This window comes from Scatophagus argus, chromosome 24 (genome assembly GCF_020382885.2).
Source record: "Scatophagus argus isolate fScaArg1 chromosome 24, fScaArg1.pri, whole genome shotgun sequence".
Lineage (NCBI taxonomy): Eukaryota > Metazoa > Chordata > Actinopteri > Scatophagidae > Scatophagus > Scatophagus argus.
Window position 1 is genome coordinate 2,006,123 of NC_058516.1, and position 16,765 is coordinate 2,022,887.

The 16,765-nt window shown below is 44.5% G+C and overlaps 1 long non-coding RNA gene across 1 annotated transcript in view; it reads right to left on the reverse strand.

Annotated features, from left to right (window-relative positions):
- Window positions 1–1,366: 1,366 nt before the first annotated feature.
- LOC124055553 overlaps window positions 1,367–16,765 on the reverse strand; it is a 210,919-nt gene continuing 195,520 nt past the window's right edge. Inside the window, exon 9 of the long non-coding RNA XR_006842711.1 lies at window positions 1,367–5,087. This is a non-coding gene — a long non-coding RNA (uncharacterized LOC124055553). The remainder of the gene's footprint in view (window positions 5,088–16,765) is intronic.

Sequence of the window (16,765 nt, forward strand, 5' to 3'; positions counted from 1 at the left end):
GACCTGTCATGCTGCTCTGAGAAGAGTTTCATTAAGTTTGAAGACACTTTCATTACAAGTGAATTGTGTCAGTGCGATCAAAAGGGCTGAAAAGATGATACATGCAAACAGACACACAGCAGACTGTTATTTTACAAATGCTGTGGTACGTCGCCACGCTCCCCAGGTTTCTCAGGTCTGCAGCTTTCTGACAACGCAGAGCTCCAGCTGGATGCAAAAAAATTATGCGAATGTCGTCATCTGAGTGTTTTCTGATAGCAGTGAGTAATCTGTGGAACAGCAGACAACAGTCGCAGTGCCAAACAGGCACCTCGGAGAAGCTGATTCATGGCTACCCATTTCTGAAGCAGTGACAAATACAAATGCACGTCTCTCAAGTTCAACAAATAACTCAGTGAGCTGCATTCAGTCATGAAACATGTCAGAGCGAGGGAGAAGCAAAGGTAGGATTATCCAGGAGGCACAGACGCCAAGACACGCAAACGCTTCTGCCCGTACGGCGACAGCCGCCAACACCAGAGCCAAACTTCAGAATATCACAGTGTAAATCAAACAGTCTGCATGAGAACGAGGGGAAGAAAAGCATAACGCGCAGTGTAAATCCTAAAATCAAAACTCAGCATCCTTTGGTTCCTAAATGCACTGCTGTCATAAAAGCATTTCCATCGACAAATGACTGTGCGGGAAAGGTCAATAGTTAATTGAATAATCTATCACCTTGGGATGGACAGAGTGTACCACGCTATGCAATCAATGACAGGCGCATTAAAAAGGTCAGCCACAGACTTCCGTGATAAGTCACCTGGTTAATGTTTTCTTTGGTTATACACGGCTCGAGGGTTGGCAGAGAGCAGCTTAGAGGCCACTTTGGCTGTGAGCCAGGCTCATTCACCGTCAAATACGAGATACAGAAGAGTAATGAGGAGTTTTGATCCCAGACGAGATGCGAGGAGGGCGATGTTTCTCTGAGGTGATCAGTTGAGCAACAGAAAATCATTCAAAGTGAAGTTTTTCTTATCAAGCAAACATCCCAAACATTCCCTCATTTCCGAATCTAAAACGCAACAATTCTTCTTCTTTTTTCTGTGTTTTATCAAATTGAATTTTTTAATGATTAGTTTATGGTTGAAGATTTAAATGTTTTCCAAATCTGTGGTAATCTTTATCTTTGTGTCACAGAGGGGTCGTTCCGAAGATGTTTTGCTTGTCTCCGCGCTCAGGAAACACTTGATAAAGACTTTATTATCTAACTGAGGGCATCTTGCAGCTTAAATACCGTGAAAATGCGGAGATTATTTGGTCTCACCTTTAAACGTTCATGATGTATCAGGTTACATCAGCCTCCTTCATTTTTCATATGAGAGGAACGAACTAAAATCTTTCAAAGTCTGGTATCCGCTGCTGCTGAGCATTAGCAGTGCAACAGGAAAGCTCATTCAGAGCAATAGTGCTGCATTTGCAGCAATATCACTGTGTCACTGTGACCACCCCATCAATTATAAATGAAGAGCTTTTCCTTATAATGGCAATTTATTCCCATTCATGTGTGTGCTTTTGCAGGAAGGTATGGCGGTCCTCTTTGAAACAAAGGAAGGATTGCAATGTTAACAGATGCTTCCAAGAAAAAGAAGAAGAAGGAAAAAAAAAAACAATAATTATGCAAATCTGAGAGAGAATAATTATGGACGTATTCATTATTTATAGGTTTGGTTTTGCTTGGTGCTATCATAAACTAACTGTGAGCTGAATGTGGGATTGTAGCTTTCTCCTTTAATTGTGTGTACATAGAATTATGTCATTTATTTCAACCAGTGCTAACGCAATTTCATTATGACCATGGGGTAGAAGGATGGTGATTGCCAATTTGGTTCTGTGAGAAACTTCATATTTTCTTTACTTTCATATGCATGCATTTGTTGTTTTTTTCGCCCCACACATCTAAATGTTTACTTTGCGGGGAATATTACATTATAAAATCCATATAAATGAGCAAAATTACTGCTTGAACTGATGTAATGATGGCCCCTACCGAGGAGAATCTTATTGATGTAATCAGTGAATGGCACAAAGCAGCCATTTTTTCCCAGTAATTGGACATGGTGGTACAGTCGCTCATTTGTCCAGTGATTAGTCCTTGTTTAAAGTGATTGTAACTGAAAACACTGAAGTCAGATTTCCAAACACATCCAACAGGTTTGTGCAGATTGTCTGGGCCTCACTGATACTGCATGTAGAAAGTGAGAAAACTGATCTCAACTGCTTTGAAGTATGTGATGTGCAGCGCACGTTTTAAGTTGTGTCGCATTTTTACTCGGTTCCCATTATTTCACAAATAATCAACCTCAACCTCCTGCAGAACGTCCCAGTATTATTCCTATTTGATTCTGCACGGAAATGAAACCCTTTCCGAAAGAGAAGAAGAAAAGGGATCATTAACCAGTCATATTTTAATCTATATATTGTTGCAGCATGTTGTTATTTTCTTGAGGAAAGAATAAAAGCAGAGCAGTTACTCAGTTAATAATCTTTAGGATGAGCAAACCTGCCAGCTCTTCTGATTATCCCGAGAGACTCCTGTTTGTCATCGCCGTCTCTCCGCTTCCTCCACGTGTAACGCATTTCTCACGATTTTCCACACCTTTCGTTCCTTTTCCTTATCTGTTTCTGGCACTGCACAGAGAGTTTAAACCCCACTGTTTCCATACGGATAACAATGGAGCGACACCAAATGTTTTTTTTCCTGAATGTGATGTGGAAGAGAGCTGCTTGCGCCTCGATGACAAATGGATACTATGGAGACAAAGCAAAACGCAGACATCCTGGAAAGAAGAATTCACACTTCTTGTCCTTCATTTACATGAGTGCATCCTTTTTTTTGTCCTTTTCTTCCTCTGTTTTTAAACGTTCTATCTGCTGGTTTTCTCAGAGCCAGCGCAGATTTGCACATGTTAAAGGAGTTCTGGTTGTGAATGGCTTCTCTACACATTTTATGTCTACATTGAAATCAGGTTTATAAAGAGTGTGTAGCTCCTCCTTGTGCCGCAGCTCTTCGTGTAATGTCTGTTCTAACTTCCTCTATGCTCATTCACAGAAGTAGCAGCAATTCAAATTACCATATCAATCCACTGCTTGTATTCATTTAAAGTATAGAGAGGATGTTATCATAGAACCCGGGGACACAAACTATAATCTTTTATCCTTTGATAAAGTTCTGTCAAAAGTTAGTCAGAGCCCCTTTTATAAAAAAAAATAGTTGTGCTTCATTTTAGAGCAAAATCTCTTTATATCATCCCCATGAAGTGCAAACAATATCCCCTAAACACAGAAGCACCCCTGCTGAATTCTCTGAGAAGACATGGGCACTTGTCATGGAAGATCAGTTTTGTCGTTTTCCGTCTCTCTGGTGTTTTGAAGATGGACCTCTTCACATTGATCCTCTGTGGCGTTTGTTTGTCATCCCATGAACCATCACTGTCAAACCCGCAGCCGCCTCTATTCCCGACGCGTCGCTCATCCCAAAGAGGGTTTAGACATACAATTAGCCACGGTTACAGCACCATCAGCGATGCAGCAGTCGGCCACTTCAGCATCCCGTTTATCTCCGAACGTTGTCGATCACACTGGATCCGTCCGCTTCGAACAGGATAGGACGAAGTTTGGGTACAAACTGCCAAACAGTTATTATTTTCAGTCCTCTGATGTGATGTGACTTTCTTTAATAATTCATCTGCTACATCATGTCACGCTTGTCACTGAAATGCTCTTGCGATCCCAGCGCTGCAGTCATGACAGACGGTTAAATAAGCGTCGTACAGTTTCATTTATACCTCACACTTTGGGCCCTCGCCGCACAGCAGACGTCTGATGCTCTACATGCGCTTTTCAGCCATTGTTCACACGCCTCCCAGGCATAAGAAAAGGATAGGAGATGTAGAAGGGAAGAAGAATGAATGAGGAAATACTAACGTCGACAATTCCATTTATATTGTCCGTGCTAAGTGTGAGCTCAGTCACTTTGAGGAGTGCTGCCTCTTGAAGGCTCTTTGCTGAAAATGTCCATAACTCAATAGAAACTTGGCTGCGTCTCAGGCTGCTTCCCCTCTCCCGCCATCCTTCACGGGAATACTTTATGTGCCATCACCTCCCTGCGATTGGAGAGCAAAGAGAAAGTAACGTCTGTTTCCTGTCCAGGAGATTCCCTTCAGGAGCAGACACTCCTCTCCTCCGACGGATCTGAGTACCGATAAAAGTTCTGCTGCCGACGGGCTCGGCTTGCTCTCTCTGGATGGTGATTTTGTAACTCTGCCAGGATGCATTATTGGCAGAACATCGAATTTAGAGCCATTTGCACTTGCATTTATTTCCATGAAAATTGAATGATGGATAGTGTGGGAAGCATGTTACCGAAAGCAGCCACAGCCACATTTTCAACGTGCTCGTCTTAAATCTACTGCACTGTGAATAATCAGCTGTTTCTTCTCCCCAATTTTGTTTGGAAATGGCAAAAAGTAAGCAAGTGTTCCAAAATGTGCTGCAAATTCAGCTCTTACCACGAAGATGAAAAGTTTTATGTCTATAATTGTACATAAATATGCTGTTTTACTCAAATGGGAGACATAACAACTACATGATCTCTGACTTAACGCCAGGCTGCCCCACCTACGGCCTCAACCCCACTCGAACCGCGATCAGCTAAAGGCCGAGATCGAAATCGAGAAAAACAGCCTGTACGAGTTGAGCTGGGTGGTCCGCGTCGTGCAAACAGGGCATGACACCCAACTACCAAACACTGCAGAATACACTTTGTTGTGAACGCAGCGGATCAGGCTTCATGAAAGGGTGACACACACAGATCATGCGTGTTACTGCTGAGTGTTTCTGTGTTCACATATGATGCACAAGAGAAATCAAGTCCCTCTGCTCTGTGAATCTGCTGCATAGGTGTCAGGAAGAGACGCCACGGTGCTATCAGCTGGCCCTGATCACAGCATTAGTCAGGTTAACACCACATCTCCACCTCCGCTGTTAGTTTTGCTCCGATCGCGGCCTCCTAATCCATCACATTTCCCATCCTGTTGAACGTTCTCCTGTTACACGAAAAAAGGCAGAAAGAACGGAAGGAAAAACAATCACTAAAAGAGATACAGAGGCTGATTTCATCCATCTTACACCCTGAAGTAAATCTTTTCGAAGGGGGAGCGCAGAGTAACGCTCCTCTCCTCTCTCTATTTCAGAATTGCCTCGGAGCTCATCCATAACGGCTTTGCGGGCCCCCGGGCACTCGGAGGGCCGGTCGGAGCAAACAGGGAATTGAATGAGGCGAAGGTAGACAGAGAGGAGACAGAAATGTCTCCTTGGAGGTCACGCCGGCAAAATTGAAAGTCTCAGGTATAGTGGGGCCTGTCGGTTTAATAAAATGGATAGAATTTCCATTTACCCTCGGCACCCCCCAAACACCCCCCCCCCCCCTTAATGCATTGTTCTTGCGAGGGAGGGGTGCGAATGAGTCAGGAGCCGAGGAATACACTTTATAGACACAAATAATCGTAAATTGGGAATGTCACCTTTAAGCCGAGGCATTTTTATTATTGTTAGTGGTGCTGCTGAGTGGGTTTGATGCTTTATTCTCTCAGGGATCCTGTGCACCAGCACCACCGCCCTCCCCGGCGTCTCCTCCCCACCTCCCCACCATCTTTATCGGGCTCCTGGCGAAGGAGACAGGGGAGAAGAAGAAGAATGGACAGGGGGACTTTAAGCTAACTTGTCTGTCCACTCGCGATACTTCTGGGTGATTGATGGCATGATAGTGAGCGTTAAAATAAACCTATCCATTAACAGCGCTCACTCTTCTTAACTTGTTGGGTTTACAGCCGTCCGCAGGGCAGCATCCTATCAGGGTGTCGCGGGAGGACCTGGCCTTCGCCGTACAGGTGTAAGCTTTTTATTTACTGCTATTATTTGGATGTTACAAAGGCTCCTGTCTAGTTTATGGCGGCGACTTTATAGATCCTCCCTTCCAGCGGAATATTAACTGTCTCTCCATGATTCAATATGAGAGCACAAGGGCTCCTGGGAGCTGTAGACCAGAGCAGCGGATACAGGTACTTGTCTAATTGAAGTCTCCTGAGCTTTGAGGGTATAGACCATATAAATTGGACAGATAGCAAATGCACAAAGTATTGACGAATGTCTTACAGCGCCTTTTTTCCACATCCCTCCGACTGCTGGAAAACAACACTAAGCAGCATCATTTCCTATTCGTCGGGGATGCCATGCGGCCGTGTCAAGTTCAGCGAAATGGACAAAGCAAAACATTCATATATTTAAATTAGATTTGCAACACTTGACTGACCCGTGCGTGTGTGCGGAAGTCAGACGGAGACCTGTTTACTCCTCGTCTGCTTTGCATTATATGTGACTGCCTGTGCAAATTAACGAAGGAGGCCCTCTGTATTTTCGGCTCCATGTTAATTGCAAGAAATAATATTAAGGATGTGTGATTCTCATGCTGGAGCATATTGCACTATAATAAGTTCAGGAACATTACCAGGGAACACGGCTTATTAAGGAGAAGCAAGGTAGAGGCTGGATAGAGACAGATTTAATTGTAATATACCTAATCCTGAATATATTATAAATTTGCATGCAAAACCCTATACAAGATTTGAATATTAATTGAAATATGCAGATGATGTATAGGGTTGTAATTATTGCTGATTTAGAAGTATAATTGGATGAAAACTTTCTTTTGGTGGGCCGTTCTAGCAATGTGCTGTCGTGAGAGATTAATATGCATATTCATGGTTGAGTCTGCTGAACTCTTATTACTGACAATTGTTTTAGAGAATACGTTTGTGAGGCCGGGTTGAAAGGCTGCCGGGAGACAATAGTGAATCGGGAGCGTGCAGAGAAACAAATGTCTCAGTGAGCGATGAGGCGAATTGACAGTATATATATATATATATATATATATATATATAAAAACAAAGAGTTGGTTTTGATAAGAGTTGCAGACTTCAGTTGAAAAGAGGCACCGCAGCATGAAAAACTAACCATACTGATGCAAATAAATGTGGTTTGCAGCTGAATATTTCCCGTCAAGGGAATTTACAGCATCCTTCTGACTTTCCTGACGAGCCTCCTCTTCTTCCTCACAGTGTTTTCCTCTCTGCTACCTTGCCGGAGCTTATATTGTCACATCAGCGGGAGAAGAATAAGTTATCATGTGCTTACAAGCTGATAAACTGATAAAAGATGGCTGCATCAGCGAGGAGGCAGCTGCTGTCGGGCCGCTCTCCCATGCACCTCCATCCCTCACACTGCAGCTCTGAACTACACGCAGCGGGTAATAAGATTCACATCCTTCACAAGATTGAGTACATGTTGGGTTACATGTAGAGCCAATTCACCTCTCACCTGCCTCACCTTCCGTAACCGCTCGGAACACACTTTGTGCCGTCCTCGTCCGCCTTCGTTCTCTTTACCAGCAAACTTCATGAGTCATGACAGGCAGGTTGGCGTTAAGGCGACCCGCTGGAAACCACTCCCGCGACCTCGGCTGTCTTGAGCTGCCGAGCGGCCCTCCCTGCCCGCCTCCCCTTGTCAAACAAAGGAGAAGGCGCTGAAGGACCTCCGCTAACTCTTGTCAGAGCTGTCACGCACTCTGCTGCCGCGTCACACTTGACAAGTACTTGGTTGAAATACCCGCCGAGACCTGTCGCCCTTCCTCCCCCCTTCCCTTCTGCTACCATCATTACCTCCTTGCTTTATATGCTGATTTATTTCATTTCACCATCCTCCCCCACCCTTCGCTTGCTCCCAAACTCCTCAAGACAGAGCACTCATTGCTCCGAAATGCCTCAAAACACAATTAAAAGGCTGTGACCCAGATTGGGGGTGCTGACCGTAATGTTACCCTGGTCATCCCCTGTGGGTGTGCCCATATCGAAACCCCCACAGCACGATTCCAAGTTTGCGTCCCTATCCTCGTACCCACCCCTGGTTCTGCACGCAGATGATAAGGAAGAGGAGGAAGAAGAGGGAGAGAGACTTACAGAGCCCCTCATAAACTTAGAGCCCTGAGACCTGCTCTCAGCCGTCCAGCCCCCCGGGCGGGAGAGCTTGTACAGGGCTTTTGATATTCAGGCCATCTGCACACACACGCACACACACACACACAGATACACACATACACAGTACACACAAAGTTAGTTAAACACGCTGGGGGTTTGAAAGTAAGTGAAAAGCTCCAGAAGAAGTTGGAATGCAAACAGCTTAGTGACATAACTTGCAGGTCATGCGACTTGCACAGCACATATGTGATCATATGTGATGAACAAGAACACCGACTGTGACCTGATCACCTAACACCTGCAATATGCCTGCAAATCTTTGGTTCGGCAGCACATTAATGCTCAGTGTGTACAGCTGGGACACAGCTTTTCATTTCTACCTCCTCTCTTCCACTGCTGCTGCTGCCGCCAACAGCATCACCTTGATAACAAACTCCCTGCCAGCCACGCCCACATGATCCACCCACAGGAAATGGTTCACGCCCCAAAATGTCCTCAGTCACATTGAATCAAGGGAGCAGAACATGAAGTCTATTTATCACGCTAATATGAAGAAGTTGCATCTTTCAGCTTGAAGTACGAGCGCCGCACAACAGCAGTCTGGCAGTGAAGATGCTTTCAGTGACACAGCAGTGTCAGTCTGTGTGTTTGCTGTTGGTTTTTGCATGTATGTTGGTATAAGAGATGTGGGAGCTCGATATTTGTTTAGTCGGTCTGGCGGCCGCGCCGATTTCATGATAAATATTAGCACTCAAATATGTGAGTAGGGCATTTATTGAAAGTGATCACTCCAAACATTGTTTGTTTGTCTGCAAAATTGCAGTGGCCTCTTTTCATCAGGCGGGTTATGAGAAATTTCTCCCCAAAACAGCCCGAATGTAACCAATTCGATTTGTGTTTGTTTTCCGCCTTTTCGAGACTGTTTATCAATGTTTAGAAGTGCTTGTGCACAAGTGTGTGTGTGTGTGTGTGTGTGTTGGGGGGGGGGGTCCACATGTGCGTAACAATGATAGCTACACTACACTCGGGGAAAAACAAACACCTCAAGAGACCCATATATCCACTCGCAGGGAAGTTTTATAAACCACACTGCAGTACATTTATCCACCCACTGCATTTTTTTCCCCCTGCATGGGATTACAAGGTGGTCAGGCTCTGCCAAGAATCCTCTAGGTGCAGCGCAAAGGGAGTGAGAGCTATGTGTGTGAGAAAAAAGCCAAAGTACGTGACTTTGGAGTCAAACGGGTGGGGGTGGGATGGAGGGGGGAGACGGTCCGGAAATGGAGAGAGATCCCGAGGAACAGTGGGAGACTGACCTTTTACAAGACAGCTGTTCTCTCTCAGGTGCTTGTTCTCAGCATATCTGCAGCCCCCCGTTTTTTGTTTTTTTTGTTTTTTCAGTCATTATTTGGTCCCACGGGATCAGGAACAGGCCAGGGTGAGTGCTGAATGTGGCAGGAAGCAAAAACTCCACTCACACAACATTCTTGTGACCCGCTCAGGACATCCGACACACAAACTCACTGCAAGTTTAATCCAACAATCCTTGAGCTACTACTTCATCTCTATTCATAGGTGCTGCCACTAAATGGATTTTAATGGGGTGAGGCAAACATTAGACAGCAGTTCTCAAGAACAACATATCCCGAGAGGCACTGACCTCTGTGCTTTTGCATATTTCTGTGGAACTTCACAGGAAGTGAGGGAAGAGAGATGAAGAACGACAAGCAGCAAAGGTCCCCGCGTTGACGAGCTTAACGATACCTTAAACCCTGAGGCCGCGAGGATGCTGCCTCTGTTGCTAACTGTTAATTAATTGTTAAGATGCTGAGGTGACGAAATGTTACCATACAGCAGAGCGGCAGAATTATCTCACAGTATGGAGCGAAATTTCGCAAACACTTCAGGTGATGCAAGAAACGCACTGAGTTACAGAAGCTTAAGTGGAAAAACAACATTTTTGTACTGGCCTTATAAGTGGGATGTTTTTCTATTTTCAGGCAAACTGGTGTGATTGTATTGCTGCTGCTGCTGTTGTTGTGTTTTATACATTTTTAATGTTTTATCTTCTTCTTTCTGTGTTTTTGAGTTGGTAATATTTTTGTCTAAATCCTGGCTAACTCAAATGTCCAGAAACTGAATTTTGGCACAAAATAGCTTCAAACTTGGACTCAGAAACTCGTCCGTGTTCAACTGCAGCTTTAAAATAAAAACAATTGCATTGAAAAGTGCCACAAGCAGGTTTTACAAAGCCAGACAGACAGATGTATTTCAGGTATTTCTCTTTTATGAGCCTACTAAAGGAGTCAGATGGGGTTTGCTCAGTGCAAGGAAAAGGCATTAGCTGATACGACGCACCTCATCTCCGCCAAGCTCTCCAGGTTACAACAGCACAGGGAGGGGAAGGGGATTTTTTCCCCCCCTTGCGAAAGTCTTCAATCTTGTGAAGCCTGAGGGGCTGAGTAGGTGTTTAATTATTAAAGGTGTTTGAACAAAAGGCTATTCTAAGCCTGCTGGAGCCACCAACTGGACATTCTCCTCAGTGTTTGATGGATGACCACCTTCAAAAATAGTCTGTGTTTGTGTGAAATTACTCCAAAAGAATTCCACAGACCTGCGCTGTCCTTTCTCCTCGTTTGAAAAAGGATATTCTCACATTTGCCGTGTTTCACAGATGCAGCAACATGCTGCGATCGCCACAGAAGGCGAACACAAGGATCAATCAGCTTGGATGTGGACGTTCGCCTGTGAGTGTTTTTTTTTTTGTGATGTGGCTTTAAAGTTGGCTGAATAAAACTCATGCTCGAATTTTAAAACTACGGTCATTTAGTACCTGCAGTAAAGAATGTGAATTTCATGATGAAATTTAGCAGAATAAAAGCATAAAAAGTTAGTGCTTGGTAGGATGAGCTGTGATTTTTCCAAAGAGTTTCTGTTTGGATCGAAGTTGGAGCACAAGTTCTTGTGTAAGTAATAAAAAACATTATTTCAGACATTACTGAAGAGTTTATGGAAGCAAAGCAAGAAACATAAAAGCAAACATGAAGAGACGGACATCAGGAAAAATTAATCAAACCTCACCAACAGCAGGCCCACAAAAGTGAGAATCAGAAGTGTTTTAAAAGATGATTTCGTCATCTAAACCTCGCACTTCATGTCGTAATGAGCTCTGCTGGGAAGCAAACGCTTGCAGTTTGTGTTTACGGCAGACATTTGAACGGCCGGTATGAACCTGAAGTCCTGACTGTGCTGAGCGATTAAAACAAGTCCCCGATTTCTTCAGCTGTTAAGCAAAACAACAAGCTGCAAAGCTGTTTTGGAACTTCACCTGACTTTCCATCAGCTTGGGGTGGGAAGAAGATAATGATAATCATTTTTGGGTGAACTGTTCCTTTAATCCCACCGTGATCCGGACTTGGTCTTGCATAGTCAAGTTAGTCTGAAAAGCCAGAGAAAAAACTGCTTTGTGGGAAAGGCCTGAGCAGTCACAGTTATGCAAAACAAATGAACGCTGACACCAGCGAGCGAAACGATTAGCTGCTGAAAAACAAGGTTCTTTAGCGAGCTTCTCAACATTTCTGAATCAGTATCTAAAGTGACATGCTGCTGGCAGGGAAAACTGGCTCCACAACTCTGCTGAAAACTGCTTTGGCTACTTCTTTGGTGTATTTTGGATCAGTCATACTTAAATCAAAAGGACTGCGGCCAAATTTGGAGCGAATCCCATCATACGACGCCTCCGTGATGGTTTACTGTATCAGGTAAAGAACCCAACGTGTACTAAAGCACTCAGCTGAGATGCAGGACCTGACAGCAATCCTTTTGACGAACTGACACTCCAAGAATCTGGTGTTTTCTGGGCAGTTCCTGATGAAATAAATGAGTTGTTTGAATTACCACTTAATAACAGGGTTTGGGCAGATTGCTGGAGACGATGTTCCCTCGCGGTTGCTGGACGGTAGGATCAGACTGATGTTTCCACAAATTAAATATCCACCCGAAACCTTGTGCAATCAGCCTGCGGTGTGCCAATACCTGCTCAGTCAGGACTCCTGGGTCAGTAAAATTCCAGGTCGGAAAAATGTTAACAGAGCCTTCGACACTTTCTGGTTTCAAAGAATGAGGGGAGTCGAGGCACTGAGAGGCGTTTGAGGGTTACGGTTAATTTCCTTTGCTCTGAAAAATACGGTTATTGAAGGAAAATAAGTTATCTCACTCAGAGTCTGTGTCACTCAGGGAGCCAAGCATTTCATCTTTAACTGCTATTCACGCCATTACAGATAACTGTGGATTACAATTCAGTATAAATGTCGAACTAAAAGGCACGAATTCATGTGAGTTGTGTGTAAATATACCGCACTGATCTTTAAACTTCTTCAACATTAACTTCACATTTGCAGCATTCCTGAACTTTCATTTTGATGAAAAAAATTAGGTCATTGTAGGTTTCATGTTCAGCAGTAAAATACCCTTAACATGTATATTAATAGTGTGTATTGTCACATATTCTACATCTCATGCTTGTGCGATGTAATTCTGGCAGGACACATTATTCCGCTTCATTTATGGTTCTTAGCTGTGGTCCAGTGCGGGATGTGCTCAGCTGAATATCTGTGTTGCTTTTTTGGTTTGATGGGAAGATGCCTCAGAGCTGTTTTGATAAATTTAACCATCGCAAAAAGGAAAAATTCCCATTGATCACACTTGGGGTTTCATATTGGGCTGATACCGACAACACTGTCCTCACCAAAGAGTTTGCAGAGATCTGGGAGCAACATCGCTGCATCGAAGTCTGATAGGATACACAAGGAGTTAGACAGGAAACAAGCCAAAGGTCCAGCCCAGTTATATGATCCCATAATTTCACTTCACACATCTAAAGCCTGGACAAAATGTGTAAAAAGTGCCTTTTACTTCTGTAAAACACAGTTGTTGTGTGGTGTTTGGATTATACAACACGTTATCATACAACAGGATCCTGGACAACATTTTACCTTGTGTGGGTCTGGTCTATCTGACACTTTGAAGCCAAAATGAGCTGATTCTCCGCTAATCGACTCTGAAAGCTCCAGTGGAAAACTTCAGCTCTGACCCAGTGACACCGCTGCTCGCACCACAACAGCAGGCCTCAGGAGAGAACCCGGCATCAGATTACCTCTCCGCCCGGACCTGTGCTTTCTCCATGTGTGCGTTTCTGAGAGACAGTACATGTTTGGAGGTTGCCGGGGAGGGGCTGGGGGTCGTACTCGCCTTGACCACAGACTGACTGCTTGCCCCGGGCCCCTGGCGTCAGTGTCAGGGAGAGGTGAATCAGACTATCTCCACTCACAAATCCATCCCCCGAGACCCCCGGAGCCCTCGCACCATCCCCACCTCCTCTCCCACCTCTCGCAAAACATCCTTTTAGAGGGGGTCCATCGGCCATTATGTCCTTCCTCACCTCTCTCGCCACCCCGGCGGGGCGCTATCTGAGGGGAGGAGAGGTGCGACCACGCCACTAATCTCTTTCTCCGAGTCACTTTGCCCTGCCCATGTCACTCTGTGCCACTGCTCTCCAAGGACGGCTACCTCCACGCTCAAGGTGACTCAGAGTTTAGCTTTTCCTGCAGCCAGCGTGGACGCCGACCTGGACTGCCGGGGTTTATGAATTTCAGGCCTTGCTTAAGTGGTAATTTAGACAGGAATTAAGGGATAACATGTATTCTAAGAGAGGAAATCCTTTGAGTTCCCTTTTATAATAGAGCACCTACCTCACAGTGGGTAATTGGAGCCAGATGTTGCTCCATGCAGCATTAAAAGCATCGGCCTTTCTTCCCTCTCAGCTACGTGAAACATCTTGAAATTCTGTCATCATACCAGCTTTTTATGTGCTTGCATATACTCCTGTGTCTGTGCCACATAATCACATTAGTTAGATTTAATCTAAGAAGAGGCAAATTATGCGCTTTTCCCATCAAATTTAGCTGCATGACGAGCAGCGTGCCGAATCGGCCAGCGACCTATCCCAGAGTGCTTTGCATGGATGGCACAGGCCCGGAAAGAAGAGACAGAGGGGAGAGTGAGGCGCAGGATGAAAGGGAAAAGCTAATAATGTCTCACATGTGTACTGGCAAATTGTCTACTAACACCGGCGAGCAACACACTCGCGAGCCGGGAACGTGGCAGCAGCCTCCTAATAAGCAGCATGCACTATTTATGATCATAAACCAAGGGCAGGGAGGGTGAGCGCTGTCAAAATAAAAAAACATGTCAATCTTAGCACCCCACTGTTGCCTGAGCCCATTGCTTGTCTGTTAACGCACTATTTTTTTCATGTTTGCCTATGATGTACAAAGGCGGGAAAAATCACATCAAACCCACAGATTTCTTAAACTTCTACATGTCTGAAAAGGGAGGGAGGGGGCTGATGGAAATCAAAGGGAATATCAAAGTTAGGAGAAGTATGGGAACGCGTCTGTGAAAAAGTAAATATTTTGTCCTAATGGTTTGTGTGTTTGAGAAAAGCACATGTGATGAAAACCAGAGATATACATGTCAGCGCAGTCGGCACAGAGCTAGGTGAGGAAGTACGCTTAGGTGAAAAAAAAAAAAAAAAACAGAAAAAAATGAGGCCAAGCTTGGTGTTAATACTTCATAGGGCATTGAAAATTCCCTCTGAATTTCTCCTAACTTCTCCCAGCTCTGTGCAATTATGCATGTTTATTCATTTTGATTAACGGCGATGAAAAGTCACGTCGGCCGCGCCTGATGTACGAACATTTGTGCCACTGAGCAAGTGACAGTCCATCAGAAACACATGAAAGACAAACTTTGCGCTTCTTTTCCGCTTTATACCTACTAAAACAGCAGGTAACTGACACGGTTTGAATCTTTCACGGGTCTCGCAGGGCAGCATTCAAAGACGACAGAAGAGTATCTACACGCTTCAAGAAAAGTTGATTTAAGCTGGTGTGACACAAGTAATACGTTGATTAGTTGCCTTGGGCCCTGAATTCCCTTTGCTTCTAACAACCACTCGACTTCTTTCTTCTCGTGAACCTTCCCTCTGAACCCACCGGCCACTGGAGGAATACAAACGGGGATAAAGGAAGACGGAGCAGCTGAAAATACTGGCTGTTGCCAGGTGAAAAGCTTCAAGAGCACCGAAAAAGACAGAGAAGAGGAAGAGTGATGTCCTGTTTCGCTAAATGTTGAGGCACAGAATTTGTTCCTCCATCTTTTAAGTCTATAAACAAAAAAAAAAATTCAGCCGCATCCACAAGAATTTGCCAGACATGAACGTCTATATCTCAAACATTTGCCTGAAGAAAATAAGGCCGATTCCAGTTTACATCTTACATACTGAACTAAGGTCTGACCGTACCGAGACCCTCGGCGGGGGGAATATGCAACACAACAGCACAGCTGCAGCAAAAAACACAGGAACGCTGCAATAATTACGGTGACGAGCTTTGTCCAAAACAGCAACGGCATGTGTGGAGACAAAATAAAGGTGAGAAAGAGCTCAGAAGTTCCAGAGAGAAAGCAGTTTCCAGTGATGTAACGCGGCAGCGGCGAGCAGTGTGGGAGACGAGACTGGAGGGTGGGAGGAGGGATGCTGGAGGAGGCCACGGCAGCTTTGGAGAATAATAATAATAATAAAAAAAAAAATAGAAAGGAAACACCAATTTCTCTTCAACAGCTGAGCACCTACAGGTCATTATTTCCTCTGCTGGGCTGTAATGCGACAATCGCGAGCCCCGGTCGGGAAAACTTCCCCGTGTTGAATCAACAGTAAATAATGACTTGGTCAGAAACAGCCTTTTTTCCCCTCTACCTTGACCTCCAGCAATAAGGCGACATCACTCTGTAAACAGAGACGTTTGATCACTTCCATACAGTCAATTATTGTATTTGGCGAGATGTGAGTCACAGTGTCCACAAAAGAACATAAGTAACAAATAAAATCAAGTCATTATTGTTGCTGCTTTCACTTTTTCCCGCAGTAAATACTCAGATAAATATAAAAATGCCAGCTTAACATCTGTGTTGCCGCATATTTATATTTTTGTTGCCTGTGGTGCAATTTTTACTGAAATAATTCTGTTTTTCGGGGTTAACAGAGACATTTCCTGTGAGAATCATAAAAACGTGCGCACAGTAAGCACCGGTGTCCAACACGAGAGTCCGCATTCAATCCATCCTTTCTGTGTGTTTTCACGGTACAAATATCGCACGCCGCCGCAGTCGTGCAAAGAAATAAAGAACAAATACGTGAACAAAAACCAGGAAGCAAGTGACAAATGCGTCAAGTGCTGTTCGTTTTCCAGAAACAATGAAGCCCTGTGACAAAATGGCAACAGTGAAAGAAAAGTTAATTAAGTGGACCTTTCCTTTACAATATTTATTTTGTATTAAAAACAATCTTCCTCCTTCCTCTGGTTCACAGCAGCAATAACATCACCTCCTCATCTTCGGGCAGATCAGATTCAGACGAGGCCGCCACGCCCTCATAGCTCGCTGCATGAGCGCCGACGCTGTGCCTTCTCACAGACAGTCAAATTTCCACTATCCAAAACAGAAAAGCTATCAACTTCAAACTTCCTGTGTAACCACTCGAAGAGCTGAGCTGCTTGTGCAACTCATCTCCTTCCACCTTTGGCCGACTGGTCAACCAGCCCCTCCCTCCTGCATGCGCAAACTCCCATTTCACG